Raw genomic sequence first — 25,880 nt, forward strand, 5'->3', positions numbered from 1 at the left:
GCTCTGTAGCAGCTCTGCTGACCTGGTTCTCTGGCTCTAAAGCAGCTCTGCTGACCTGGTTCTCTGGCTGTACAACGGCTCTGCTGACCTGGTTCTCAGTCTCTAGAGCAGCTCTGCTGACCTGGTTCTCTGGCTCTAAAGCAGCTCTGCTGACCTGGTTCTCTGGCTCTACAATGTCTCTGCTGACCTGGTTCTCTGGCTCTACAACAGCTCTACTGACCTGTTTGTTTCTCAGTCTCTAGAGCAGCTCTGCTGACCTGATTCTCTGGCTCTAAAGCAGCTCTGCTGACCTGGTTCTCTGGCTCTAAAGCAGCTCTCCTGACCTGGTTCTCTGGCTCTACAGCAGATCTGCTGACCTGCTTCTCTGGCTCTACAGCGTCTCTGCTGACCTGGTTCTCAGTCTCTGGAACAGCTCTGCTGACCTGGTTCTCTGGCTCTCCAGCAGCTCTGCTGACCTGGTTCTCTGTCTCTATAGCAGATCTGCTGACCTGGTTCTCTGGCTCTACATCAGCTCTGCTGACCTGGTTCTCTGGCTCTATAGCAGCTCTGCTGACCTGGTTCTCTGGCTCTAAAGCAGCTCTGCTGACCTGGTTCACTGGCTCTAAAGCAGCTCTTCTGACCTGGTTCTCTGGCTCTAGAGCAGCTCTGCTGACCTGGTTCTTGGGCTCTACAAAGGCTCTGCTGACCTGGTTCACAGTCTCTAGAGCAGCTCTGCTGACCTGGTTCTCTGGCTCTACAGCAGCTCTGCTGACCTGGTTCTCTGGCTCTATAGCGGCTCAGCTGATATGGTTCTGTGGCTCTAAAGCATCTCTGCTGACCTGGTTCTCTGGCTGCACAGCAGCTCTGCTGACCTGCTTCTCTGACTCTACAGCTGCTCTGCTGACCTGGTTCTCAGTCTCTGGAGCAGCTCTGCTGACCTGGTTCACTGGCTCTATAGCAGATCTTCTGACCTGGTTCTCTAGCTCTACAGCAGCTCTGCTGACCTGGTTCTCTGGCTCTAAAGCAGCTCTGCTGACCTGGTTCTCTGGCTGTACAACGGCTCTGCTGACCTGGTTCTCAGTCTCTAGAGCAGCTCTGCTGACCTGGTTCTCTGGCTCTAAAGCAGCTCTGCAGACCTGGTTCTCTGGCTCTACAATGGCTCTGCTGGCCTGGTTCTCTGGCTCTACAACAGCTCTACTGGCCTGTTTGTTTCTCAGTCTCTAGAGCAGCTCTGCTGACCTGATTCTCTGGCTCTAAAGCAGCTCTGCTGACCTGGTTATCTGGCTCTAAAGCAGCTCTCCTGGCCTGGTTCTCTGGCTCTACAGCAGATCTGCTGACCTGCTTCTCTGGCTGTACAGCATCTCTGCTGACCTGGTTCTCAGTCTCTGGAACAGCTCTGCTGACCTGGTTCTCTTGCTCTCCAGCAGCTCTGCTGACCTGGTTCTCTGGCTCTATAGCAGATCTGCTGACCTGGTTCTCTGGCTCTACAGCAGCTCTGCTGGCCCGGTTCTCGGGCTCTACAACGGCTCTGCTGACCTGGTTCACAGTCTCTAGAGCAGCTCTGCTGACCTAGTTCTCTGGCTCTAAAGCAGCTCTGCTGACCTGGTTCTCTGGCTCTATAGCGGCTCAGCTGATATGGTTCTGTGGCTCTAAAGCAGCTCTGCTGACCTGGTTCTCTGGCTCTAAAGCAGCTCTGCTGACCTGGTTCTCTGGCTCTACAGCAGCTCTGCTGACCTGCTTCTTTGGCTCTACAGCAGCTCTGCTGGCCTGGTTCTCTGGCTGTACAGCAGCTCTGCTGAACTGGTTCTCTGGCTCTAAAGCAGCTCTGCTGACCTGGTTCTCTGGCTGTACAGCAGCTCTGCTGGCCTGGTTCTCTGGCTGTACAGCAGCTCTACTGTCCGGGTTCTGTGGCTCTATAGCAGCTCTGCTGACCTGGTTGTCTAGCTCTAAAGCAGCTCTGCTGGCCTGGTTCTCTGGCTGTACAGCAGCTCTGCTGACCTGGTTCTCTAGCTCCAGAGAGGCTCTGCTGACCTGGTTCTCTGGCTCTATAGCAGCTCTGCTGACCTGGTTCTCTGGCTCTAAAGCAGCTCTGCTGACCTGGTTCTCTGGCTGTACAGCAGCTCTGCTGGCCTGGTTCTCTGGCTGTACAGCAGCTCTACTGACCTGGTTCTGTGGCTCTATAGCAGCTGTGCTGACCTGGTTGTCTAGCTCTAAAGCAGCTCTGCTGGCCTGGTTCTCTGGCTGTACAGCAGCTCTGCTGACCTGGTTCTCTAGCTCCAGAGAGGCTCTGCTGACCTGGTTCTCTGGCTCTATAGCAGCTCTGCTGACCTGGTTCTCTGGCTCTACAGAGACTCTGCTGACCTGGTTCTCTGGCTCTACAGCAGCTCTGCTGACCTGGTTCTCTGGGTCTACAGCGGCGCTGCTGACCGGGTTCTCTGGCTCTAAATCAGCTCTGCTGACCTGGTTCTCTGGCTCTACAGCTTCTGTGCTTACCTGGTTCTCAGGCTCTACAGCAGCTCTGCTGACCTGGTTCACTGTCTCTAGAGCGGTACTGCTGACCTGGTTCTCTGGCTCTATAGCAGCTCTGCTGACCTGGTTCTCTGGCTCTACAGCAGCTCTGCTGACCTGGTTCCCTGGCTCTATAGCACCTCTTCTGACCTGGTTCTCTGGCTCTAAAGCAGCTCTGATGACCTGGTTCTCTGGCTCTAAAGCAGCTCTGCTGACCTGGTTCTCTGGCTCTACAGCAGCTCTGCTGACCTGCTTCCCTGGCTCTACAGCGGCTCTGCTGACCTGGTTCTCTGGCTCTAAAGCAGCTCTGCTGACCTGGTTCTCTGGCTCTAAAGCAGCTCTGCCGACCTGGTTCTCTGGCTCTACAGCAACTCTGCTGACCTGCTTCTTTGGCTCTACAGCAGCTCTGCTGGCCTGGTTCTCTGGCTGTACAGCAGCTCTGCTGAACAGGTTCTCTGGCTCTAAAGCAGCTCTGCTGACCTGGTTCTCTGGCTGTACAGCAGCTCTGCTGGCCTGGTTCTCTGGCTGTACAGCAGCTCTACTGACCTGGTTCTGTGGCTCTATAGCAGCTCTGCTGACCTGGTTGTCTAGCTCTAAAGCAGTTCTGCTGGCCTGGTTCTCTGGCTGTACAGCAGCTCTGCTGACCTGGTTCTCTAGCTCCAGAGAGGCTCTGCTGACCTGGTTTTCTGGCCCTACAACGGCTCTGCTGACCTGGTTCTCTGGGTCTACAGCGGCTCTGCTGACCGGGTTCTCTGGCTCTAAAGCAGCTCTGCTGACCTGGTTATCTGGCTCTAGAGCGGCTCTGCTGACCTGGTTCTCTGGCTCTACAGCAGGTCTGCAGACCTAGTTCTTTGGCTCTAGAGCAGCTCTGCTGACCTTGTTCCCTGGCTCTAAAGCAGCTCTGCTGATCTTGTTCTCTGGGTCTTCAGCAGCTCTGGTAACCTGGTGCTGATCTGGTTCTGTGGCTCTACAGCAGCTCTGCTGACCCGGTTCTCTGGCTCTAAAGCAGCTCTGCTGATCTGGTTCTCTGGCTCTAGAACGGCACTGCTGATCTGGTTCTCTGGCTCTACAGCAGCTCTGTTGACCTAGTTCTTTGGCTCTAGAGCAGCTCTGCTGACCTGGTTCTCAGGCTCTAAAGCAGCTCTGCTGATCTGGTTCTCTGGCTCTCCAGCAGCTCTGCTGACTTGGTTCTCTGGCTCTATAGCAGCTCTGCTGACCTGGTTCTCTGGCTCTAAAGCAGCTCTGCTGACCTGGTTCTCTGGCTCTAAAGCAGCTCTGCTGACCTGGTTCTCTGGCTCTAAAGCAGCTCTGCTGACCTGGTTCTCTGGCTTTACAGCAGCTCTGCTGACATGGTTCTCGGGCTCTACAACGGCTCTGCTGACCTGGTTAACAGTCTCTAGAGCAGCTCTGCTGACCAGGTTCTCTGGCTCTAAAGCAGCTCTGCTGACCTGGTTCTCTGGCTCTATAGCAGCTCTGCTGACCTGGTTCTCTGGCTCTAAAGCAGCTCTGCTGACCTGGTTCTCTGGCTGTACAACGGCTCTGCTGACCTGGTTCTCAGTCTCTAGAGCAGCTCTGCTGACCTGGTTCTCTGGCTCTAAAGCAGCTCTGCAGACCTGGTTCTCTGGCTCTACAATCGCTCTGCTGACCTGGTTCTCTGGCTCTACAACAGCTCTACTGGCCTGTTTGTTTCTCAGTCTCTAGAGCAGCTCTGCTGACCTGATTCTCTGGCTCTAAAGCAGCTCTGCTGACCTGGTTCTCTGGCTTCAAAGCAGCTCTCCTGGCCTGGTTCTCTGGCTCTACAGCAGATCTGCTGACCTGCTTCTCTGGCTCTACAGCATCTCTGCTGACCTGGTTCTCAGTCTCTGGAACAGCTCTGCTGACCTGGTTCTCTGGCTCTCCAGCAGCTCTGCTGACCTGGTTCTCTGGCTCTATATCAGTATGTAGAGATCTCCAGCCAGGAGATGTCATGGACTGTTACCTAGTTACTTGTAGAATGACATGGGGAAGATTCTAAGTGTGGACAGTTGAAGAGAGCCATTGGATGTATGAGAAGTTGCTCTCTGCTGGGATGCTGTACCATTAATAAATCTACAAGAAAACCTTAAAGAAACCTGTGAAGGCTCTTCTTTTCACAGATCTGCTGACCTGGTTCTCTGGCTCTACAGCAGCTCTGCTGGCCCGGTTCTCGGGCTCTACAACGGCTCTGCTGACCTGGTTCACAGTCTCTAGAGCAGCTCTGCTGACCTAGTTCTCTGGCTCTAAAGCAGCTCTGCTGACCTGGTTCTCTGGCTCTATAGCGGCTCAGCTGATATGGTTCTGTGGCTCTAAAGCAGCTCTGCTGACCTGGTTCTCTGGCTCTAAAGCAGCTCTGCTGACTTGGTTCTCTGGCTCTACAGCAGCTCTGCTGACCTGCTTCTTTGGCTCTACAGCAGCTCTGCTGGCCTGGTTCTCTGGCTGTACAGCAGCTCTGCTGAACTGGTTCTCTGGCTCTAAAGCAGCTCTGCTGACCTGGTTCTCTGGCTGTACAGCAGCTTTGCTGGCCTGGTTCTCTGGCTGTACAGCAGCTCTACTGACCTGGTTCTGTGGCTCTATAGCAGCTCTGCTGACCTGGTTGTCTAGCTCTAAAGCAGCTCTGCTGGCCTGGTTCTCTGGCTGTACAGCAGCTCTGCTGACCTGGTTCTCTAGCTCCAGAGAGGCTCTGCTGACCTGGTTCTCTGGCTCTATAGCAGCTCTGCTGACCTGGTTCTCTGTCTCTAAAGCAGCTCTGCTGACCTGGTTCTCTGGCTGTACAGCAGCTCTGCTGGCCTGGTTCTCTGGCTGTACAGCGGCTCTACTGACCTGGTTCTGTGGCTCTATAGCAGCTCTGCTGACCTGGTTGTCTAGCTCTAAAGCAGCTCTGCTGGCCTGGTTCTCTGGCTGTACAGCAGCTCTGCTGACCTGGTTCTCTAGCTCCAGAGAGGCTCTGCTGACCTGGTTCTCTGGCTCTATAGCAGCTCTGCTGACCTGGTTCTCCGGCTCTAAAGCAGCTCTGCTGACCTGGTTCTGTGGCTCTACAGCAGATCTGCAGACCCAGTTCTTTGGCTCTAGAGCAGCTCTGCTGATCTTGTTCTCTGGGTCTTCAGCAGCTCTGATGACCTGGTTCTCTGGCTCGGCAACAGCTCTGGTAACCTGGTGCTGATCTGGTTCTGTGGCTCTACAGCATCTCTGCTGACTCGGTTCTCTGGCTCTAAAGCAGCTCTGCTGATCTGGTTCTCTGGCTCGAGAGTGGCACTGCTGACCTGGTTCTCTGGCTCTACAGCAGCTCTGTTGACCTAGTTCTTTGGCTCTAGAGCAGCTCTGCTGACCTGGTTCTCAGGCTCTAAAGCAGCTCTGCTGATCTGGTTCTCTGGCTCTCCAGCAGCTCTGCTGATTTGGTTCTCTGGCTCTATAGCAGCTCTGCTGACCTGGTTCTCTGGCTCTACAGCAGCTCTCCTGACCTGGTTCTCTGGCTCTGTAGCAGCTCTGCTGACCTGGTTCTCCGGCTCTAAAGCAGGTCTGCCGACCTGGTTCTCTGGCTGTACAACGGCTCTGCTGACCTGGTTCTCAGTCTCTAGAGCAGCTCTGCTGACCTGGTTCTCTGTCTCTAAAGCAGCTCTGCTGACCTGGTTCTCTGGCTCTAAAGCAGCTCTGCTGACCTGGTTATCTGGCTCTAGAGCGGCTCTGCTGACCTGGTTCTCTGGCTCTACAGCAGGTCTGCAGACCTAGTTCTTTGGCTCTAGAGCAGCTCTGCTGACCTTGTTCTCTGGCTCTAAAGCAGCTCTGCTGATCTTGTTCTCTGGGTCTTCAGCAGCTCTGATGACCTGGTTCTCTGGCTCGGCAACAGCTCTGGTAACCTGGTGCTGATCTGGTTCTGTGGCTCTACAGCAGCTCTGCTGACCCGGTTCTCTGGCTCTAAAGCAGCTCTGCTGATCTGGTTCTCTGGCTCTAGAGTGGCACTGCTGACCTGGTTCTCTGGCTCTCCAGCAGCTCTGCTGATTTGGTTCTCTGGCTCTATAGCAGCTCTGCTGACCTGGTTCTCTGGCTCTACAGCAGCTCTCCTGACCTGGTTCTCTGGCTCTGTAGCAGCTCTGCTGACCTGGTTCTATGGTACTAAAGCAGCTCTGCTGACCTGGTTCTCTGGCTGTACAACGGCTCTGCTGACCTGGTTCTCAGTCTCTAGAGCAGCTCTGCTGACCTGGTTCTCTGTCTCTAAAGCAGCTCTGCTGACCTGGTTCTCTGGCTCCAAAGCAGCTCTGCTGACCTGGTTATCTGGCTCTAGAGCGGCTCTGCTGACCTGGTTCTCTGGCTCTACAGCAGGTCTGCAGACCTAGTTCTTTGGCTCTAGAGCAGCTCTGCTGACCTTGTTCTCTGGCTCTAAGGCAGCTCTGCTGATCTTGTTCTCTGGGTCTTCAGCAGCTCTGATGACCTGGTTCTCTGGCTCGGCAACAGCTCTGGTAACCTGGTGCTGATCTGGTTCTGTGGCTCTACAGCAGCTCTGCTGACCCGGTTCTCTGGCTCTAAAGCAGCTCTGCTGATCTGGTTCTCTGGCTCTAGAGCGGCACTGCTGACCTGGTTCTCTGGCTCTACAGCAGCTCTGTTGACCTAGTTCTTTGGCTCTAGAGCAGCTCTGCTGACCTGGTTCTCAGGCTCTAAAGCAGCTCTGCTGATCTGGTTCTCTGGCTCTCCAGTAGCTCTGCTGACTTGGTTCTCTGGCTCTATAGCAGCTCTGCTGACCTGGTTCTCTGGCTCAACAGCAGCTCTGCTGACCTGGTTCTCTGGCTCTGTAGCAGCTCTGCTGACCTGGTTCTCTGGCTCTAAAGCAACTCTGCTGACCTGGTTCTCTGGCTGTACAACGGCTCTGCTGACCTGGTTCTCAGTCTCTAGAGCAGCTCTGCTGACCTGGTTCTCTGGCTCTAAAGCAGCTCTGCTGACCTGGTTCTCTGGCTCTACAATGTCTCTGCTGACCTGGTTCTCTGGCTCTACAACAGCTCTACTGACCTGTTTGTTTCTCAGTCTCTAGAGCAGCTCTGCTGACCTGATTCTCTGGCTCTAAAGCAGCTCTGCTGACCTGGTTCTCTGGCTCTAAAGCAGCTCTCCTGACCTGGTTCTCTGGCTCTACAGCAGATCTGCTGACCTGCTTCTCTGGCTCTACAGCGTCTCTGCTGACCTGGTTCTCAGTCTCTGGAACAGCTCTGCTGACCTGGTTCTCTGGCTCTCCAGCAGCTCTGCTGACCTGGTTCTCTGTCTCTATAGCAGATCTGCTGACCTGGTTCTCTGGCTCTACATCAGCTCTGCTGACCTGGTTCTCTGGCTCTATAGCAGCTCTGCTGACCTGGTTCTCCGGCTCTAAAGCAGCTCTGCTGACCTGGTTCACTGGCTCTAAAGCAGCTCTTCTGACCTGGTTCTCTGGCTCTAGAGCAGCTCTGCTGACCTGGTTCTCGGGCTCTACAAAGGCTCTGCTGACCTGGTTCACAGTCTCTAGAGCAGCTCTGCTGACCTGGTTCTCTGGCTCTACAGCAGCTCTGCTGACCTGGTTCTCTGGCTCTATAGCGGCTCAGCTGATATGGTTCTGTGGCTCTAAAGCAGCTCTGCTGACCTGGTTCTCTGGCTGCACAGCAGCTCTGCTGACCTGCTTCTCTGGCTCTACAGATGCTCTGCTGACCTGGTTCTCAGTCTCTGGAGCAGCTCTGCTGACCTGGTTCACTGGCTCTATAGCAGATCTTCTGACCTGGTTCTCTGGCTCTACAGCAGCTCTGCGAACCTGGTTCACTGGCTCTATAGCAGATCTTCTGACCTGGTTCTCTGGCTCTACAGCAGCTCTGCTGACCTGGTTCTCTGGCTCTATAGCGGCTCAGCTGATATGGTTCTGTGGCTCTAAAGCAGCTCTGCTGACCTGGTTCTCTGGCTCTACAGCAGCTCTGCTGACCTGCTTCTTTGGCTCTACAGCAGCTCGGCTGGCCTGGTTCTCTGGATGTACAGCAGCTCTGCTGAACTGGTTCTCTAGCTCTAAAGCAGCTCTGCTGGCCTGGTTCTCTGGCTGTACAGCAGCTCTGCTGACCTGGTTCTCTAGCTCCAGAGAGGCTCTGCTGACCTGGTTCTCTGGCTCTATAGCAGCTCTGCTGACCTGGTTCTCTGGCTCTAAAGCAGCTCTGCTGACCTGGTTCTCTGGCTGTACAGCAGCTCTGCTGGCCTGGTTCTCTGGCTGTACAGCAGCTCTACTGACCTGGTTCTGTGGCTCTATAGCAGCTCTGCTGACCTGGTTGTCTAGCTCTAAAGCAGCTCTGCTGGCCTGGTTCTCTGGCTCTACAGCAGCTCTGTTGACCTAGTTCTTTGGCTCTAGAGCAGCTCTGCTGACCTGGTTCTCAGGCTCTAAAGCAGCTCTGCTGATCTGGTTCTCTGGCTCTCCAGTAGCTCTGCTGACTTGGTTCTCTGGCTCTATAGCAGCTCTGCTGACCTGGTTCTCTGGCTCTACAGCAGCTCTGCTGACCTGGTTCTCTGGCTCTGTAGCAGCTCTGCTGACCTGGTTCTCTGGCTCTAAAGCAGCTCTGCTGACCTGGTTCTCTGGCTGTACAACGGCTCTGCTGACCTGGTTCTCAGTCTCTAGAGCAGCTCTGCTGACCTGGTTCTCTGGCTCTAAAGCAGCTCTGCTGACCTGGTTCTCTGGCTCTACAATGTCTCTGCTGACCTGGTTCTCTGGCTCTACAACAGCTCTACTGACCTGTTTGTTTCTCAGTCTCTAGAGCAGCTCTGCTGACCTGATTCTCTGGCTCTAAAGCAGCTCTGCTGACCTGGTTCTCTGGCTCTAAAGCAGCTCTCCTGACCTGGTTCTCTGGCTCTACAGCAGATCTGCTGACCTGCTTCTCTGGCTCTACAGCGTCTCTGCTGACCTGGTTCTCAGTCTCTGGAACAGCTCTGCTGACCTGGTTCTCTGGCTCTCCAGCAGCTCTGCTGACCTGGTTCTCTGTCTCTATAGCAGATCTGCTGACCTGGTTCTCTGGCTCTACATCAGCTCTGCTGACCTGGTTCTCTGGCTCTATAGCAGCTCTGCTGACCTGGTTCTCTGGCTCTAAAGCAGCTCTGCTGACCTGGTTCACTGGCTCTAAAGCAGCTCTTCTGACGTGGTTCTCTGGCTCTAGAGCAGCTCTGCTGACCTGGTTCTTGGGCTCTACAAAGGCTCTGCTGACCTGGTTCACAGTCTCTAGAGCAGCTCTGCTGACCTGGTTCTCTGGCTCTACAGCAGCTCTGCTGACCTGGTTCTCTGGCTCTATAGCGGCTCAGCTGATATGGTTCTGTGGCTCTAAAGCATCTCTGCTGACCTGGTTCTCTGGCTGCACAGCAGCTCTGCTGACCTGCTTCTCTGGCTCTACAGCTGCTCTGCTGACCTGGTTCTCAGTCTCTGGAGCAGCTCTGCTGACCTGGTTCACTGGCTCTATAGCAGATCTTCTGACCTGGTTCTCTAGCTCTACAGCAGCTCTGCTGACCTGGTTCTCTGGCTCTAAAGCAGCTCTGCTGACCTGGTTCTCTGGCTGTACAACGGCTCTGCTGACCTGGTTCTCAGTCTCTAGAGCAGCTCTGCTGACCTGGTTCTCTGGCTCTAAAGCAGCTCTGCAGACCTGGTTCTCTGGCTCTACAATGGCTCTGCTGGCCTGGTTCTCTGGCTCTACAACAGCTCTACTGGCCTGTTTGTTTCTCAGTCTCTAGAGCAGCTCTGCTGACCTGATTCTCTGGCTCTAAAGCAGCTCTGCTGACCTGGTTCTCTGGCTCTAAAGCAGCTCTCCTGGCCTGGTTCTCTGGCTCTACAGCAGATCTGCTGACCTGCTTCTCTGGCTGTACAGCATCTCTGCTGACCTGGTTCTCAGTCTCTGGAACAGCTCTGCTGACCTGGTTCTCTGGCTCTCCAGCAGCTCTGCTGACCTGGTTCTCTGGCTCTATAGCAGATCTGCTGACCTGGTTCTCTGGCTCTACAGCAGCTCTGCTGGCCCGGTTCTCGGGCTCTACAACGGCTCTGCTGACCTGGTTCACAGTCTCTAGAGCAGCTCTGCTGACCTAGTTCTCTGGCTCTAAAGCAGCTCTGCTGACCTGGTTCTCTGGCTCTATAGCGGCTCAGCTGATATGGTTCTGTGGCTCTAAAGCAGCTCTGCTGACCTGGTTCTCTGGCTCTAAAGCAGCTCTGCTGACCTGGTTCTCTGGCTCTACAGCAGCTCTGCTGACCTGCTTCTTTGGCTCTACAGCAGCTCTGCTGGCCTGGTTCTCTGGCTGTACAGCAGCTCTGCTGAACTGGTTCTGTGGCTCTAAAGCAGCTCTGCTGACCTGGTTCTCTGGCTGTACAGCAGCTCTGCTGGCCTGGTTCTCTGGCTGTACAGCAGCTCTACTGTCCGGGTTCTGTGGCTCTATAGCAGCTCTGCTGACCTGGTTGTCTAGCTCTAAAGCAGCTCTGCTGGCCTGGTTCTCTGGCTGTACAGCAGCTCTGCTGACCTGGTTCTCTAGCTCCAGAGAGGCTCTGCTGACCTGGTTCTCTGGCTCTATAGCCGCTCTGCTGACCTGGTTCTCTGGCTCTAAAGCAGCTCTGCTGACCTGGTTCTCTGGCTGTACAGCAGCTCTGCTGGCCTGGTTCTCTGGCTGTACAGCAGCTCTACTGACCTGGTTCTGTGGCTCTATAGCAGCTGTGCTGACCTGGTTGTCTAGCTCTAAAGCAGCTCTGCTGGCCTGGTTCTCTGGCTGTACAGCAGCTCTGCTGACCTGGTTCTCTAGCTCCAGAGAGGCTCTGCTGACCTGGTTCTCTGGCTCTATAGCAGCTCTGCTGACCTGGTTCTCTGGCTCTACAGAGACTCTGCTGACCTGGTTCTCTGGCTCTACAGCAGCTCTGCTGACCTGGTTCTCTGGGTCTACAGCGGCGCTGCTGACCGGGTTCTCAGGCTCTAAATCAGCTCTGCTGACCTGGTTCTCTGGCTCTACAGCTTCTGTGCTTACCTGGTTCTCAGGCTCTACAGCGGCTCTGCTGACCTGGTTCACTGTCTCTAGAGCGGTACTGCTGACCTGGTTCTCTGGCTCTATAGCAGCTCTGCTGACCTGGTTCTCTGGCTCTACAGCAGCTCTGCTGACCTGGTTCCCTGGCTCTATAGCACCTCTTCTGACCTGGTTCTCTGGCTCTAAAGCAGCTCTGATGACCTGGTTCTCTGGCTCTAAAGCAGCTCTGCTGACCTGGTTCTCTGGCTCTACAGCAGCTCTGCTGACCTGCTTCCCTGGCTCTACAGCGGCTCTGCTGACCTGGTTCTCTGGCTCTAAAGCAGCTCTGCTGACCTGGTTCTCTGGCTCTAAAGCAGCTCTGCCGACCTGGTTCTCTGGCTCTACAGCAACTCTGCTGACCTGCTTCTTTGGCTCTACAGCAGCTCTGCTGGCCTGGTTCTCTGGCTGTACAGCAGCTCTGCTGAACAGGTTCTCTGGCTCTAAAGCAGCTCTGCTGACCTGGTTCTCTGGCTGTACAGCAGCTCTGCTGGCCTGGTTCTCTGGCTGTACAGCAGCTCTACTGACCTGGTTCTGTGGCTCTATAGCAGCTCTGCTGACCTGGTTGTCTAGCTCTAAAGCAGTTCTGCTGGCCTGGTTCTCTGGCTGTACAGCAGCTCTGCTGACCTGGTTCTCTAGCTCCAGAGAGGCTCTGCTGACCTGGTTTTCTGGCCCTACAACGGCTCTGCTGACCTGGTTCTCTGGGTCTACAGCGGCTCTGCTGACCGGGTTCTCTGGCTCTAAAGCAGCTCTGCTGACCTGGTTATCTGGCTCTAGAGCGGCTCTGCTGACCTGGTTCTCTGGCTCTACAGCAGGTCTGCAGACCTAGTTCTTTGGCTCTAGAGCAGCTCTGCTGACCTTGTTCCCTGGCTCTAAAGCAGCTCTGCTGATCTTGTTCTCTGGGTCTTCAGCAGCTCTGGTAACCTGGTGCTGATCTGGTTCTGTGGCTCTACAGCAGCTCTGCTGACCCGGTTCTCTGGCTCTAAAGCAGCTCTGCTGATCTGGTTCTCTGGCTCTAGAACGGCACTGCTGATCTGGTTCTCTGGCTCTACAGCAGCTCTGTTGACCTAGTTCTTTGGCTCTAGAGCAGCTCTGCTGACCTGGTGCTCAGGCTCTAAAGCAGCTCTGCTGATCTGGTTCTCTGGCTCTCCAGCAGCTCTGCTGACTTGGTTCTCTGGCTCTATAGCAGCTCTGCTGACCTGGTTCTCTGGCTATACAGCAGCTCTGTTGACCTGGTTCTCTGGCTCTATAGCAGCTCTGCTGACCTGGTTCTCTGGCTCTAAAGCAGCTCTGCTGACCTGGTTCTCTGGCTGTACAACGGCTCTGCTGACCTGGTTCTCAGTCTCTAGAGCAGCTCTGCTGACCTGGTTCTCTGGCTCTAAAGCAGCTCTGCAGACCTGGTTTTCTGGCTCTACAATCGCTCTGCTGACCTGGTTCTCTGGCTCTACAACAGCTCTACTGGCCTGTTTGTTTCTCAGTCTTTAGAGCAGCTCTGCTGACCTGATTCTCTGGCTCTAAAGCAGCTCTGCTGACCTGGTTCTCTGGCTCCAAAGCAGCTCTCCTGGCCTGGTTCTCTGGCTCTACAGCAGATCTGCTGACCTGCTTCTCTGGCTCTACAGCATCTCTGCTGACCTGGTTCTCAGTCTCTGGAACAGCTCTGCTGACCTGGTTCTCTGGCTCTCCAGCAGCTCTGCTGACCTGGTTCTCTGGCTCTATATCAGTATGTAGAGATCTCCAGCCAGGAGATGTCATGGACTGTTACCTAGTTACTTGTAGAATGACATGGGGAAGATTCTAAGTGTGGACAGTTGAAGAGAGCCATTGGATGTATGAGAAGTTGCTCTCTGCTGGGATGCTGTACCATTAATAAATCTACAAAAAAACCTGAAAGAAACCTGTGAAGGCTCTTCTTTTCACAGATCTGCTGACCTGGTTCTCTGGCTCTACAGCAGCTCTGCTGGCCCGGTTCTCGGGCTCTACAACGGCTCTGCTGACCTGGTTCACAGTCTCTAGAGCAGCTCTGCTGACCTAGTTCTCTGGCTCTAAAGCAGCTCTGCTGACCTGGTTCTCTGGCTCTATAGCGGCTCAGCTGATATGGTTCTGTGGCTCTAAAGCAGCTCTGCTGACCTGGTTCTCTGGCTCTAAAGCAGCTCTGCTGACTTGGTTCTCTGGCTCTACAGCAGCTCTGCTGACCTGCTTCTTTGGCTCTACAGCAGCTCTGCTGGCCTGGTTCTCTGGCTGTACAGCAGCTCTGCTGAACTGGTTCTCTGGCTCTAAAGCAGCTCTACTGACCTGGTTCTCTGGCTGTACAGCAGCTTTGCTGGCCTGGTTCTCTGGCTGTACAGCAGCTCTACTGACCTGGTTCTGTGGCTCTATAGCAGTTCTGCTGACCTGGTTGTCTAGCTCTAAAGCAGCTCTGCTGGCCTGGTTCTCTGGCTGTACAGCAGCTCTGCTGACCTGGTTCTCTAGCTCCAGAGAGGCTCTGCTGACCTGGTTCTCTGGCTCTATAGCAGCTCTGCTGACCTGGTTCTCTGTCTCTAAAGCAGCTCTGCTGACCTGGTTCTCTGGCTGTACAGCAGCTCTGCTGGCCTGGTTCTCTGGCTGTACAGCAGCTCTACTGACCTGGTTCTGTGGCTCTATAGCAGCTCTGCTGACCTGGTTGTCTAGCTCTAAAGCAGCTCTGCTGGCCTGGTTCTCTGGCTGTACAGCAGCTCTGCTGACCTGGTTCTCTAGCTCCAGAGAGGCTCTGCTGACCTGGTTCTCTGGCTCTATAGCAGCTCTGCTGACCTGGTTCTCCGGCTCTAAAGCAGCTCTGCTGACCTGGTTCTGTGGCTCTACAGCAGATCTGCAGACCCAGTTCTTTGGCTCTAGAGCAGCTCTGCTGACCTTGCTCTCTGGCTCTAAAGCAGCTCTGCTGATCTTGTTCTCTGGGTCTTCAGCAGCTCTGATGACCTGGTTCTCTGGCTCGGCAACAGCTCTGGTAACCTGGTGCTGATCTGGTTCTGTGGCTCTACAGCATCTCTGCTGACTCGGTTCTCTGGCTCTAAAGCAGCTCTGCTGATCTGGTTCTCTGGCTCTAAAGCAGCTCTGCTGACCTGGTTCTCTGGCTCTACAGCAGCTCTGCTGACATGGTTCTCGGGCTCTACAACGGCTCTGCTGACCTGGTTAACAGTCTCTAGAGCAGCTCTGCTGACCAGGTTCTCTGGCCCTAAAGCAGCTCTGTTGACCTGGTTCTCTGGCTCTACAGCAGCTCTGCTGACCTGGTTCTTTGGCTCTACAGCAGCTCTTCTGGCCCGGTTCTCTGGCTGTACAGCAGCTCTGCTGAACTGGTTCTCTGACTCTAAAGCAGCTCTGCTGACATGGTTCTCTGGCTGTACAGCAGCTCTGCTGGCCTGGTTCTCTGGCTGTACAGCAGCTCTACTGACCTGGTTCTGTGGCTCTATAGCAGCTCTGCTGACCTGGTACTCTAGCTCTAAAGCAGCTCTGCTGGCCTGGTTCTCTGGCTGTACAGCAGATCTAATGACCTGGTTCTCTAGCTCCAGAGAGGCTCTGCTGACCTGGTTCTCTGGCACTACAACGGCTCTGCTGATCTGGTTCTCTGGCTCTAGAGCGGCACTGCTGACCTGGTTCTCTGGCTCTACAGCAGCTCTGTTGACCTAGTTCTTTGGCTCTAGAGCAGCTCTGCTGACCTGGTTCTCAGGCTCTAAAGCAGCTCTGCTGATCTGGTTCTCTGGCTCTCCAGCAGCTCTGCTGACTTGGTTCTCTGGCTCTATAGCAGCTCTGCTGACCTGGTTCTCTGGCTCTACAGCAGCTCTCCTGACCTGGTTCTCTGGCTCTGTAGCAGCTCTGCTGACCTGGTTCTATGGTACTAAAGCAGCTGTGCTGACCTGGTTCTCTGGCTGTACAACGGCTCTGCTGACCTGGTTCTCAGTCTCTAGAGCAGCTCTGCTGACCTGGTTCTCTGTCTCTAAAGCAGCTCTGCTGACCTGGTTCTCTGGCTCCAAAGCAGCTCTGCTGACCTGGTTATCTGGCTCTAGAGCGGCTCTGCTGACCTGGTTCTCTGGCTCTACAGCAGGTCTGCAGACCTAGTTCTTTGGCTCTAGAGCAGCTCTGCTGACCTTGTTCTCTGGCTCTAAAGCAGCTCTGCTGATCTTGTTCTCTGGGTCTTCAGCAGCTCTGATGACCTGGTTCTCTGGCTCGGCAACAGCTCTGGTAACCTGGTGCTGATCTGGTTCTGTGGCTCTACAGCTGCTCTGCTGACCCGGTTCTCTGGCTCTAAAGCAGCTCTGCTGATCTGGTTCTCTGGCTCTAGAGCGGCACTGCTGACCTGGTTCTCTGGCTCTACAGCAGCTCTGTTGACCTAGTTCTTTGGCTCTAGAGCAGCTCTGCTGACCTGGTTCTCAGGCTCTAAAGCAGCTCTGCTGATCTGGTTCTCTGGCTCTCCAGTAGCTCTGCTGACTTGGTTCTCTGGCTCTATAGCAGCTCTGCTGACCTGGTTCTCTGGCTCAACAGCAGCTCTGCTGACCTGGTTCTCTGGCTCTGTAGCAGCTCTGCTGACCTGGTTCTCTGGCTCTAAAGCAACTCTGCTGACCTGGTTCTCTGGCTGTACAACGGCTCTGCTGACCTGGTTCTCAGTCTCTAGAGCAGCTCTGCTGACCTGGTTCTCTGGCTCTAAAGCAGCTCTGCTGACCTGGTTCTCTGGCTCTACAATGTCTCTGCTGACCTGGTTCTCTGGCTCTACAACAGCTCTACTGACCTGTTTGTTTCTCAGTCTCTAGAGCAGCTCTGCTGACCTGATTCTCTGGCTCTAAAGCAGCTCTGCTGACCTGGTTCTCTGGCTCTAAAGCAGCTCTCCTGACCTGGTTCTCTGGCTCTACAGCAGATCTGCTGACCTGCTTCTCTGGCTCTACAGCGTCTCTGCTGACCTGGTTCTCAGTCTCTGGAACAGCTCTGCTGACCTGGTTCTCTGGCTCTCCAGCAACTCTGCTGACCTGGTTCTCTGTCTCTATAGCAGATCTGCTGACCTGGTTCTCTGGCTCTACATCAGCTCTGCTGACCTGGTTCTCTGGCTCTATAGCAGCTCTGTTGACCTGGTTCTCCGGCTCTAACGCAGCTCTGCTGACCTGGTTCACTGGCTCTAAAGCAGCTCTTCTGACCTGGTTCTCTGGCTCTAGAGCAGCTCTGCTGACCTGGTTCTCGGGCTCTACAAAGGCTCTGCTGACCTGGTTCACAGTCTCTAGAGCAGCTCTGCTGACCTGGTTCTCTGGCTCTACAGCAGCTCTGCTGACCTGGTTCTCTGGCTCTATAGCGGCTCAGCTGATATGGTTCTGTGGCTCTAAAGCAGCTCTGCTGACCTGGTTCTCAGGCTGCACAGCAGCTCTGCTGACCTGCTTCTCTGGCTCTACAGATGCTCTGCTGACCTGGTTCTCAGTCTCTGGAGCAGCTCTGCTGACCTGGTTCACTGGCTCTATAGCAGATCTTCTGACCTGGTTCTCTGGCTCTACAGCAGCTCTGCGAACCTGGTTCACTGGCTCTATAGCAGATCTTCTGACCTGGTTCTCTGGCTCTACAGCAGCTCTGCTGACCTGGTTCTCTGGCTCTATAGCAGCTCTGCTGACCTGGTTCTCTAGCTCTAAAGCAGCTCTGCTGACCTGGTTCTCTGGCTCTAAAGCAGCTCTTCTGACCTGGTTCTCTGGCTCTATAGCAGCTCTGCTGACCTGGTTCTCTGGCTCTAAAGCAGCTCTGCTGACCTGGTTCTCTGGCTCTAAAGCAGCTCTGCTGACCTGGTTCTCTGGCTTTACAGCAGCTCTGCTGACATGGTTCTCGGGCTCTACAACGGCTCTGCTGACCTGGTTAACAGTCTCTAGAGCAGCTCTGCTGACCAGGTTCTCTGGCTCTAAAGCAGCTCTGTTGACCTGGTTCTCTGGCTCTACAGCAGCTCTGCTGACCTAGTTCTTTGGCTCTCCAGCAGCTCTTCTGGCCCGGTTCTCTGGCTGTACAGCAGCTCTGCTGAACTGGTTCTCTGACTCTAAAGCAGCTCTGCTGACATGGTTCTCTGGCTGTACAGCAGCTCTGCTGGCCTGGTTCTCTGGCTGTACAGCAGCTCTACTGACCTGGTTCTGTGGCTCTATAGCAGCTCTGCTGACCTGGTACTCTAGCTCTAAAGCAGCTCTGCTGGCCTGGTTCTCTGGCTGTACAGCAGCTCTGCTGACCTGGTTCTCTGGCTCTGTAGCAGCTCTGCTGACCTGGTTCTCTGGCTCTAAAGCAGCTCTGCTGACCTGGTTCTCTGGCTGTACAACGGCTCTGCTGACCTGGTTCTCAGTCTCTACAATGTCTCTGCTGACCTAGTTCTCAGTCTCTAGAGCAGCTCTGCTGACCTGGTTCTCTGTCTCTAAAGCAGCTCTGCTGACCTGGTTCTCTGGCTCTAAAGCAGCTCTGCTGACCTGGTTATCTGGCTCTAGATCGGCTCTGCTGACCTGGTTCTCTGGCTCTACAGCAGGTCTGCAGACCTAGTTCTTTGGCTCTAGAGCAGCTCTGCTGACCTTGTTCTCTGGCTCTAAAGCAGCTCTGCTGATCTTGTTCTCTGGCTGTACAACGGCTCTGCTGACCTGGTTCTCAGTCTCTAGAGCAGCTCTGCTGACCTGGTTCTCTGTCTCTAAAGCAGCTCTGCTGACCTGGTTCTCTGGCTCTAAAGCAGCTCTGCTGACCTGGTTATCTGGCTCTAGAGCAGCTCTGCTGACCTGGTTCTCTAGCTCCAGAGAGGCTCTGCTGACCTGGTTCTCTGGCTCTATAGCAGCTCTGCTGACCTGGTTCTCTGGCTCTACAGAGACTCTGCTGACCTGGTTCTCTGGCTCTACAGCAGCTCTGCTGACCTGGTTCTCTGGGTCTACAGCGGCGCTGCTGACCGGGTTCTCTGGCTCTAAATCAGCTCTGCTGACCTGGTTCTCTGGCTCTACAGCTTCTGTGCTTACCTGGTTCTCAGGCTCTACAGCGGCTCTGCTGACCTGGTTCACTGTCTCTAGAGCGGTACTGCTGACCTGGTTCTCTGGCTCTACAGCAGCTCTGCTGACCTGGTTCCCTGGCTCTATAGCACCTCTTCTGACCTGGTTCTCTGGCTCTAAAGCAGCTCTGATAACCTGGTTCTCTGGCTCTAAAGCAGCTCTGCTGACCTGGTTCTCTGGCTCTACAGCAGCTCTGCTGACCTGCTTCCCTGGCTCTACAGCGGCTCTGCTGACCTGGTTCTCTGGCTCTAAAGCAGCTCTGCTGACCTGGTTCTCTGGCTCTAAAGCAGCTCTGCCGACCTGGTTCTCTGGCTCTACAGCAACTCTGCTGACCTGCTTCTTTGGCTCTACAGCAGCTCTGCTGGCCTGGTTCTCTGGCTGTACAGCAGCTCTGCTGAACAGGTTCTCTGGCTCTAAAGCAGCTCTGCTGACCTGGTTCTCTGGCTGTACAGCAGCTCTGCTGGCCTGGTTCTCTGGCTGTACAGCAGCTCTACTGACCTGGTTCTGTGGCTCTATAGCAGCTCTGCTGACCTGGTTGTCTAGCTCTAAAGCAGTTCTGCTGGCCTGGTTCTCTGGCTGTACAGCAGCTCTGCTGACCTGGTTCTCTAGCTCCAGAGAGGCTCTGCTGACCTGGTTTTCTGGCCCTACAACGGCTCTGCTGACCTGGTTCTCTGGGTCTACAGCGGCTCTGCTGACCGGGTTCTCTGGCTCTAAAGCAGCTCTGCTGACCTGGTTATCTGGCTCTAGAGCGGCTCTGCTGACCTGGTTCTCTGGCTCTACAGCAGGTCTGCAGACCTAGTTCTTTGGCTCTAGAGCAGCTCTGCTGACCTTGTTCCCTGGCTCTAAAGCAGCTCTGCTGATCTTGTTCTCTGGGTCTTCAGCAGCATACAGCTGACATACAGCAGAGCACAACTTGTACAGTTAAATCCATCAAGGGGACGTAAGTCAGCAAGTGCTAGTCTCTCCTGCGGCTTAATAAACAGCCGCTCGCTTGTGAAACATTCCTCTGAAGTATTCAGCCTCCTGGAAGATTTGGATTTAGATGCTCTTTTTATAACAGAAACATGGGCCACTACTGAGTCCACTGTTAGCCAGAGTGGAGCCTGTCCTAGTGGATTCAAAATCCTTCATAAACCTCGTAGCTCGGGCAGAGGGGGAGGAGTGGGCCTGATTTTCAGGGATACCTTGGATTTCAGACCATATCAGATTGATGAGGTTGGCGGGATAGAAATCATGGGTTTCTCTCTTCAATCTCCTAGTGGGAACCTACTCACGGGGATGCTCTGTTACAGGCCACCGGGCGCAGCCACACAATTTCACCTTCTAGCTGATACTATTATCAATTTAAAGATGACTCATACCAACATGGCTGTACTAGGCGATTTTAACCTCAGTGAGGACGGAGGCCTTTGCAGTCAACTGAGGGACCTCCTGTATACCTGCTCCAACCTGAACCTCCATCAATTGGTGGTTAGCCCCACCCATCAGAAGGGACGCATTCTAGATCTGATCTTTGCTAATCCAGCTACAACAGAAGTATCTAATATAATGCCCCTGAATTGGACTGATCATTTTTTAATCCACCTGAATATGGCGCTGCCTCATCAGAAAAATCTGCCTAGTCAGCAGAGCCTCTACAGGATGGATAGAGAATGGGCCAAACTGGCAAAAGCCGATCTGCCAACTATTGATTCTGTTACCAGTTTTTTCTCTCCTAATAAGTCCGTGGAGGAAAATTACAGGTCCCTTACGGAACACATAACTAAGCAACTGGACTGCACCATTCCCATAAAGCCATTAAAGAAGATCAGCAAAAGATCTGCGCCTTGGTACAACGAGAAGTTGCATCAACTCAAACTCTCGCGCAGACAAGCGGAGAGGAAATGGAGGAGACACTACTCTGAGGAAGACAAAGAAGCACTAAGACAGATACAACTGGAATACAAAACTCTCATTTTGAGATCTAAGGCAGATTTCTATGCTAACTCTATTGCACAGGCTCCCAATGGCTCCAAAGCTCTTTTTAAGATCGTCCGTGACCTTTCTAACCCGGAGTGCATGAGCAATAGAGTAGCTGTGTCACAAACTCTATGTAATGAAATCGCCTCCTTTTTTCAGGAGAAAATTTCTAACATTGTAAATAATCTGCAGGTCAGTATCCAGGAGGGTCTTGAGGAACTAATTAGCCCGAATGACGGGGATCTGCAAACGACCGCTGTTTTGGACAGCTTTCAACCACTTTCCCAGGAAGCTTTTGATAACCTGACGGAGAGTGTGTCGTCTGGCTCCCCCCTAGACCCTTTCCCCCATAGAATATGGAAGCGCTATGGTCGAGACACCTTTCCTTTGTTAAGGATGATCTGCAACCAGTCTCTGACGACGGGATCCGTCCCAGACTGTTGGAAATTGGCAGTTGTCACCCCTCTGATAAAAAAGCCAAATTTGAACCCTTCGGTGCCAGCTAACTTCAGGCCCATCTCTCTTTTGCCTTACCCGGTGAAAATACTTGAAAAAACTGTCAGCAAGGCTCTGTCCCAGTTTTTGGAGGAGAATTCCTTGCTTGATAGGGACCAGTTCGGATTCCGTCCTGGTCACGGAACTGAAACAGCTCTTACTACCATGCTGGACCACCTCCGTCTGCGTGCAGACAACGGGAATGCCATGATTTTAGTGCTTCTCGATATGTCGGCAGCTTTTGACACGGTGAGCCACCCGGTCCTGTTAGAAAGGCTGAGGCAAATAGGAGTAAAAGGCAAAGTGCTGCAGTGGTTTCAATCCTACCTTGAAGGTAGGCAACAGGTAGTCACTATGACGCCCTTCTCCTCCTGCAGGTCCCAAGTTGCGCACGGGGTGCCACAGGGATCTGCAATAAGCCCTATTCTTTTTAATATCTACCTGCGTCCCCTGTTCCCGTTAATTAAATCCTTTGGCGTCAGTTTGGTGAACTACGCTGACGACACGCAGCTGGCCTTCTCTCTAGAAGGAGATGAAGCTCTCTCCATGGACCGTTTCCATCAATGCATGCGCCAGACTTCGGAGTGGCTCAGAAGGAACTCCCTCCAATTTAACAGCGGTAAAACTGAGGTGGTCTTCTGTTCGCCATTTAGGATTCTTAAACATCTGCCCTCCGAATTCTGCCTTGCACCGGAGGAAGCACCAATTGCTCCGGTCAGGAAGGTTCGCAATCTTGGGGTGATTATCGATGACGACCTCCAGATGGTATCTCAGGCTAGCAAGACCGCCAATGTCTGCTTTGCCTTGCTACGACTGCTTCGTGGTATTCTACCTCTGCTCCCTAGGGAGTCACGAGCTACAGTGGTACGCAACACGGTATTAAGCAGGCTCGACTACTGCAATTCCCTCTATCTAGGGGCCCCGCAGTATATCCTCCAAGGACTGCAGAGGATTCAGTCAGCCGCAGCCAAATTAGTGCTTAACAGGCGGCGATGTGCCTCGGCCACCAAAGCACTGCGGGATCTGCATTGGCTTCCAATAAGAGAAAGGGTCGTCTTCAAGTCCCTTTGCATAACTTTCAGAGCAGTACACGGACTGGGACCTGTCCCCTTGCAGGATAAGTTTGTACGCCACCTACCAAGTAGGCAACTTCGTTCTTCAACAGCTGGTCTACTAGTGGTTCCGAGATTCAGGCGCGCCAGGGTAGGAGGAAGAGCCTTCAGCATAGTAGTACCTGGCATGTGGAACAAGCTCCCTGCAAACTTGAGACACTGCAGTTCCTTATTGGAATTTCGCAAGGGACTTAAGACATGGCTATATCCTGCAGTTTGACCCAGGCTGACCCCATGACTCTCTTCTGTCACCTTCTCTATCGCTGATCTTTAGTCATAAGCGCCAGGATGCCCGTAGGGCGACAGCCGCGCTATATAAGTTTCACATCAATCACATCAATCACATCAATCTCTGGTAACCTGGTGCTGATCTGGTTCTGTGGCTCTACAGCAGCTCTGCTGACCCGGTTCTCTGGCTCTAAAGCAGCTCTGCTGATCTGGTTCTCTGGCTCTAGAACGGCACTGCTGATCTGGTTCTCTGGCTCTACAGCAGCTCTGTTGACCTAGTTCTTTGGCTCTAGAGCAGCTCTGCTGACCTGGTTCTCAGGCTCTAAAGCAGCTCTGCTGATCTGGTTCTCTGGCTCTCCAGCAGCTCTGCTGACTTGGTTCTCTGGCTCTATAGCAGCTCTGCTGACCTGGTTCTCTGGCTATACAGCAGCTCTGTTGACCTGGTTCTCTGGCTCTATAGCAGCTCTGCTGACCTGGTTCTCTGGCTCTAAAGCAGCTCTGCTGACCTGGTTCTCTGGCTGTACAACGGCTCTGCTGACCTGGTTCTCAGTCTCTAGAGCAGCTCTGCTGACCTGGTTCTCTGGCTCTAAAGCAGCTCTGCAGACCTGGTTCTCTGGCTCTACAATCGCTCTGCTGACCTGGTTCTCTGGCTCTACAACAGCTCTACTGGCCTGTTTGTTTCTCAGTCTCTAGAGCAGCTCTGCTGACCTGATTCTCTGGCTCTAAAGCAGCTCTGCTGACCTGGTTCTCTGGCTCCAAAGCAGCTCTCCTGGCCTGGTTCTCTGGCTCTACAGCAGATCTGCTGACCTGCTTCTCTGGCTCTACAGCATCTCTGCTGACCTGGTTCTCAGTCTCTGGAACAGCTCTGCTGACCTGGTTCTCTGGCTCTCCAGCAGCTCTGCTGACCTGGTTCTCTGGCTCTATATCAGTATGTAGAGATCTCCAGCCAGGAGATGTCATGGACTGTTACCTAGTTACTTGTAGAATGACATGGGGAAGATTCTAAGTGTGGACAGTTGAAGAGAGCCATTGGATGTATGAGAAGTTGCTCTCTGCTGGGATGCTGTACCATTAATAAATCTACAAGAAAACCTTAAAGAAACCTGTGAAGGCTCTTCTTTTCACAGATCTGCTGACCTGGTTCTCTGGCTCTACAGCAGCTCTGCTGGCCCGGTTCTCGGGCTCTACAACGGCTCTGCTGACCTGGTTCACAGTCTCTAGAGCAGCTCTGCTGACCTAGTTCTCTGGCTCTAAAGCAGCTCTGCTGACCTGGTTCTCTGGCTCTATAGCGGCTCAGCTGATATGGTTCTGTGGCTCTAAAGCAGCTCTGCTGACCTGGTTCTCTGGCTCTAAAGCAGCTCTGCTGACTTGGTTCTCTGGCTCTACAGCAGCTCTGCTGACCTGCTTCTTTGGCTCTACAGCAGCTCTGCTGGCCTGGTTCTCTGGCTGTACAGCAGCTCTGCTGAACTGGTTCTCTGGCTCTAAAGCAGCTCTGCTGACCTGGTTCTCTGGCTGTACAGCAGCTTTGCTGGCCTGGTTCTCTGGCTGTACAGCAGCTCTACTGACCTGGTTCTGTGGCTCTATAGCAGCTCTGCTGACCTGGTTGTCTAGCTCTAAAGCAGCTCTGCTGGCCTGGTTCTCTGGCTGTACAGCAGCTCTGCTGACCTGGTTCTCTAGCTCCAGAGAGGCTCTGCTGACCTGGTTCTCTGGCTCTATAGCAGCTCTGCTGACCTGGTTCTCTGTCTCTAAAGCAGCTCTGCTGACCTGGTTCTCTGGCTGTACAGCAGCTCTGCTGGCCTGGTTCTCTGGCTGTACAGCAGCTCTACTGACCTGGTTCTGTGGCTCTATAGCAGCTCCGCTGACCTGGTTGTCTAGCTCTAAAGCAGCTCTGCTGGCCTGGTTCTCTGGCTGTACAGCAGCTCTGCTGACCTGGTTCTCTAGCTCCAGAGAGGCTCTGCTGACCTGGTTCTCTGGCTCTATAGCAGCTCTGCTGACCTGGTTCTCCGGCTCTAAAGCAGCTCTGCTGACCTGGTTCTGTGGCTCTACAGCAGATCTGCAGACCCAGTTCTTTGGCTCTAGAGCAGCTCTGCTGACCTTGCTCTCTGGCTCTAAAGCAGCTCTGCTGATCTTGTTCTCTGGGTCTTCAGCAGCTCTGATGACCTGGTTCTCTGGCTCGGCAACAGCTCTGGTAACCTGGTGCTGATCTGGTTCTGTGGCTCTACAGCATCTCTGCTGACTCGGTTCTCTGGCTCTAAAGCAGCTCTGCTGATCTGGTTCTCTGGCTCGAGAGTGGCACTGCTGACCTGGTTCTCTGGCTCTACAGCAGCTCTGTTGACCTAGTTCTTTGGCTCTAGAGCAGCTCTGCTGACCTGGTTCTCAGGAACTAAAGCAGCTCTGCTGATCTGGTTCTCTGGCTCTCCAGCAGCTCTGCTGATTTGGTTCTCTGGCTCTATAGCAGCTCTGCTGACCTGGTTCTCTGGCTCTACAGCAGCTCTCCTGACCTGGTTCTCTGGCTCTGTAGCAGCTCTGCTGACCTGGTTCTCCGGCTCTAAAGCAGGTCTGCTGACCTGGTTCTCTGGCTGTACAACGGCTCTGCTGACCTGGTTCTCAGTCTCTAGAGCAGCTCTGCTGACCTGGTTCTCTGTCTCTAAAGCAGCTCTGCTGACCTGGTTCTCTGGCTCTAAAGCAGCTCTGCTGACCTGGTTATCTGGCTCTAGAGCGGCTCTGCTGACCTGGTTCTCTGGCTCTACAGCAGGTCTGCAGACCTAGTTCTTTGGCTCTAGAGCAGCTCTGCTGACCTTGTTCTCTGGCTCTAAAGCAGCTCTGCTGATCTTGTTCTCTGGGTCTTCAGCAGCTCTGATGACCTGGTTCTCTGGCTCGGCAACAGCTCTGGTAACCTGGTGCTGATCTGGTTCTGTGGCTCTACAGCAGCTCTGCTGACCCGGTTCTCTGGCTCTAAAGCAGCTCTGCTGATCTGGTTCTCTGGCTCTAGAGTGGCACTGCTGACCTGGTTCTCTGGCTCTACAGCAGCTCTGTTGACCTAGTTCTTTGGCTCTAGAGCAGCTCTGCTGACCTGGTTCTCAGGCTCTAAAGCAGCTCTGCTGATCTGGTTCTCTGGCTCTCCAGCAGCTCTGCTGATTTGGTTCTCTGGCTCTATAGCAGCTCTGCTGACCTGGTTCTCTGGCTCTACAGCAGCTCTCCTGACCTGGTTCTCTGGCTCTGTAGCAGCTCTGCTGACCTGGTTCTATGGTACTAAAGCAGCTCTGCTGACCTGGTTCTCTGGCTGTACAACGGCTCTGCTGACCTGGTTCTCAGTCTCTAGAGCAGCTCTGCTGACCTGGTTCTCTGTCTCTAAAGCAGCTCTGCTGACCTGGTTCTCTGGCTCCAAAGCAGCTCTGCTGACCTGGTTATCTGGCTCTAGAGCGGCTCTGCTGACCTGGTTCTCTGGCTCTACAATGTCTCTGCTGACCTGGTTCTCTGGCTCTACAACAGCTCTACTGACCTGTTTGTTTCTCAGTCTCTAGAGCAGCTCTGCTGACCTGATTCTCTGGCTCTAAAGCAGCTCTGCTGACCTGGT

Source organism: Triturus cristatus, chromosome 1_1, assembly GCF_964204655.1.
Source record: "Triturus cristatus chromosome 1_1, aTriCri1.1, whole genome shotgun sequence".
NCBI lineage: Eukaryota > Metazoa > Chordata > Amphibia > Caudata > Salamandridae > Triturus > Triturus cristatus.